Source organism: Carassius auratus, chromosome 4 (genome assembly GCF_003368295.1).
Source record: "Carassius auratus strain Wakin chromosome 4, ASM336829v1, whole genome shotgun sequence".
In the NCBI taxonomy this organism is placed as follows: domain Eukaryota; kingdom Metazoa; phylum Chordata; class Actinopteri; order Cypriniformes; family Cyprinidae; genus Carassius; species Carassius auratus.
In genome coordinates, this window is record NC_039246.1 from 9,709,389 (window position 1) to 9,713,868 (window position 4,480).

General features: G+C 41.0%; 1 long non-coding RNA gene across 1 annotated transcript; it reads right to left on the reverse strand.

The window, feature by feature from the left end:
• Positions 1 to 641: 641 nt before the first annotated feature.
• LOC113068368 (uncharacterized) lies at positions 642 to 2,753 on the reverse strand. The gene is made up of 3 exons (XR_003279530.1): positions 2,444 to 2,753; positions 2,313 to 2,349; positions 642 to 752 (listed from the first exon to the last, which is right to left on the reverse strand). It is a non-coding gene; the product is annotated as an uncharacterized LOC113068368 (long non-coding RNA).
• Between the last annotated feature and the right edge of the window lie 1,727 nt (positions 2,754 to 4,480).

Below are 4,480 nucleotides of genomic sequence, written 5' to 3' on the forward strand. Positions count from 1 at the left end.
CTTAACTTTTGTTCAATAAAATCCCTCACCAGAGCAGATGACTCCAACATCTCGTCTGTGAGAACACTCAGCTCGACTCCATGAAGAGATGGAACATTCTGAGAGTTTTGTTTCATTCCCGTCACAATCAAACACATCAGCCCAGATTTCATTACTTCCCTCTCCAAACCAGTCTGATCCCACAACAGACACAGCAATCCCACAATTCAGCTGTCTACAGAGGACACTGGCAGCTCTCATATCCCAGCATGCATCACACACTGTGCCCCACTCTTTGAGGAACTGAAGCTCCACTCTTCCAGAACAAGTGTCTGAGCCATTTATCAGTCTGAGATCAGTGTAACCTGAGCGAAGTAAAAAGTGTTCAGAAACAATGCATAAAACATTCTTAAGCTAAGTTGTCACTATATTGATAACATTATAACTCAAACCTAAGACATGACCTAGAATCAAAAACAAATGAAGAGATGCTGAATATTTATACTTAACCAGAACAGATCAGTCCCACAATGTTGTCAGTGGTGCAGTTGTGTTTGAATGATGATATTGAACAGAATGAAATATGAGACTCATTTCCTCTGCACTGAATCTCTTGTGTCCACATCTGAGTGTCTCCTTTGTCAAAAGCAGCTGCTCCCAGCACCTGTACAGGAGCCCCACAGTCCAGCTCTCTACACACAACCTCTGCATCCTGCTGGTCAAAGACAGCGTCACACACTGACATCCACGTCTGATCATGAAGTATTTCTAACCTCCCAGAGCAAAGATTAGACCCATCAGCAAGTCTGGAACGTTTATGACCTGTTTATATTGGATAAAAGTGAGGATTAGGTGAGCAGGTTTTGGATGTGGCAAGTTTTACATCCAATTAGATTTTTTACATATATATATATTTATTAATGTTTAGGTAGTACATAATGAAAGGGTTTTTAATTGAATTTCCCAAAAATGACAATTGTAATCTCAGTGTCATTGTTATTCAATGAAAATGGGGTAGTGTTGGCGCAGTGGATAAGACACATGCCTTTGGTGTGAAAGACCTGGGTTCAAATCCACTGTGAGACACCAATGTGTCCCTGAGCAAGACACTTAACCCCTAGTTGCTCCAGAGTGTGTGTGTGTGTGTGTGTGTGTGTGTGTGTGTGTGTGTGTGTGTGTGTGTGTGTGTGTGTGTGTGTGTGTGTGTGTGTGTGTGTGTGTGTGTGTGTGTGTGTGTGTGTGTGTGTGTGTGTGTGTGTGTGTGTGTGTGTGTGTGTGTGTGTGTGTGTGTGTGTGTGTGTGTGTGTGTGTGTGTGTATATATATATATATATATAGCAATTGGAAGTCACTTTGGATAAAAGCTAAATGAATAAATGTAAAATGCTTCTTGAAGCTGAAAAATTGAGGTCACCAATGCCTTTAACTATGGGTGGTGTGTTGTAAATATTTAAGTCATTTTGAAAATGCAGTAAACTAGTCATGGTTAATTAACATTATTTTCAAGATCTCAAATACTTAACTGGTAATTAATTCTAAGAATATAACAGACATATTTAAATCTGATATGCAGCTAACCACATCCAAAAATATATATATTTTTTTACATAATGAAGACAAAATTATCAGAAAGTGAGGAATGCTTTGAGGTTTAACTTTATTCACCTGAGCATATGACACCAGCATCATAATTATGAGAGCACACAGTGTATTCCATCCTGCTGACCAACAGTTCTTCAGTGTAGACTCTGTTCCTAAACATGTTAAAAAACTCATCCAGACTGGTCCTGATCCTGGACCAAAATGAGCATCACTCAGAGCATCTACAGGTTCTCCACAGTCCAGCTCTCTACACACCACTGCAGCAGCAGGCATATCCAAGCCAGTGTCACACACTGTTCCCCACTGACCTCTGTGAAGAACCTCCACTCTACCAGCACAAGGACTGTTACCATTTACCAGTCTCACATGCATTACATCTTATAGAGAAAGACAGAGACTAACATCAATCAAGTGCAATGGGATGCATATGATCCTAATATGCTACTAATTTCTCTCATATTAATCTTATTACCAGCACACTGAAGCGCCTGGTGATCATCATGAGAGCAGCTGTGTTTCTCTGATGCTGGACACATTCGAATCTCAGACTCATTTCCTCTGCACTGAATCTCTTGTGTCCACATCTGAGCGTCTCCTTTGTCAAAAGCAGCTGCTCCCAGCACCTGTACAGGAGCCCCACAGTCCAGCTCTCTACACACAACCTCTGCATCCTGCTGGTCAAAGACAGCGTCACACACTGACATCCACGTCTGATCATGAAGTATCTCTAACCTCCCAGAGCAGCGAGAACCTCCAACCAGCCTGACACCTGAAAAAAAAAGATTTTGAATTGACCTTTCAGAAAAACAAAACATGGACTAATTTATATTCTTTCTTTCAACAAAATGAAGTTTTGAGTTTACCTGAGCAGATGACTCCTGCACTCTTGCTCTGACACACACTTTGAAAACCCCATATGACAGATCCACACTTCTTCAGTGTGGACTCAGATCCAGTACACATTACATTATTCATCCAGACTGGTCCTGATCCGAGCCCAACCTGAGCATCACTCACAGCATCTACAGGTTCTCCACAGTCCAGCTCTCTACACACCACTGCAGCATCAGCCAAATCCCAGCCAACATCACACACTGTTCCCCACTGACCTCTATGAAGAACCTCCACTGTCCCACTGCAGGGACTGTTTCCATTAACCAACCGCACATTTATTATTTCTGTGAACAGTAAGGGGGAAAAATTGGAAGAAATCTATCAAAATTAAATTAATCTAGCTTGTTGAATATGGAAGTATATGGGTAGCAATATTCAATTTGGAATGTAATGTGCAAAATGACAATGCAATATGTAAAATGGTTTCCAATGTACCTCAGACTTTTAGAGAAGCTGTGACTTCATCCAACTCAAGGGAGTGGATAGATGCAATGGATGAGGAGATTAAATCACTGAGGGATAACACCACATTTACTTTGACCAAACTACCTGAGGGCAAGAAAGCAGTGGGGGGTAGATGGGTGTATGCTATCAAAACCAATGCTGATGGATCTGACAAATATAAGGCTCGCTATGTCGCCAAGGGGTATAGTCAGGAGTTGGGTGTAGATTATGGAGAAACTTTTTCTCCTACTGCTAACCTTACCAGTGTGAGAGTGTTGATGCAGAAAGCTGCTCAGAATTTAAGAGAATTTAATTCTCCATTAGATGGATGTTAAAACTGCCTACTTACATGCACCGATTGATTATCAAACTTATATGGAACAGCCAGAGGGGTATGATGTAAAATCTCAGACAAATGAGAAGATAGTGTGTAAACTGGAGAAATCATTGTATGGGCTAAAACAATCAGGTCGAAACTGGAACAAAATGTTACATAACTATCTGTGCGAAAACAACTTTGTACAAAACCCAGCTGATCATTGTGTTTACAAGAGAGAAACAGAACATGGTAAAGTGATAATATTGATATGGGTTGATGACTTGGTTATTGCTGCCAGTGATGAGAGAGCTTTAAAACTGTCAAAGAGATGCTTACTGGGAAATTCCACATGAAAGATTTGGGAGAACTGAAGAATTTTCTAGGTATCATTTTTGATCAGTGTGATGGGGGTGTGACTATGTCACAGCAGAGTTATGTTGGGAAACTGCTAGAAAGATTTGAAATGCAAGATTGCAAACCCAGGTCGACACCTTGTGAACCAAAGTTGAATTACACCGATGGTAATGTAAAACTAATTGACCCCAGAAAATACAGAGAGTTGGTGGGTAGTTTAATCTACCTAACCTCATGCACTAGACCTGAGGGCCTGTTCTTCGTACGTCGCCAACTCAGTTAGCTGGATTTGAATGTTGACGATTTGGCGTGATCTTGGATCATTTGGTTCTTCGAAGCTCATCCCGGAGCTGCTGTCATAGCAACAGGTCTGTAAGCTTAAACCTGCTCGGGAGCAGGCTTATTTCAAGTAAACAGGATTAGATCAGTGGCGGATACAGAACGTCATTAATAGGTGGGCCTGGTGAATATACGGAGGGGCCTCGGGTTTTTTAATCTTATACACCTGATTCCCGGGCTCCGTATTATAGAGCTTTCACACTGCGCGCGGATGCGGTCCTGCGATCCGTTCCATGTGCGGTGCAGTGCAGAGATCGTTTCCGCACCGAGTCTATTTCTGATGTGCTGCACGCGCTGAATTAAAGTGACAGGCTGACAGTGCATGGTTCGTGGTAAAAATGAACACAGATTGACATGAAAATATAATAATCTCACCATAAATGCGTTTAATTAAATTAAATTTAGTAATCTCACCATAAATGCATACACTGTATTGCTAGTGTTCTGATTAAAACAGTGTAACTGGGGGCTCTGAAAACACTGCTTATGAATAATTTGTTAATATTGTACATTTTCATCTGAATACATTAAAAAAGTGTTTAATGAATAG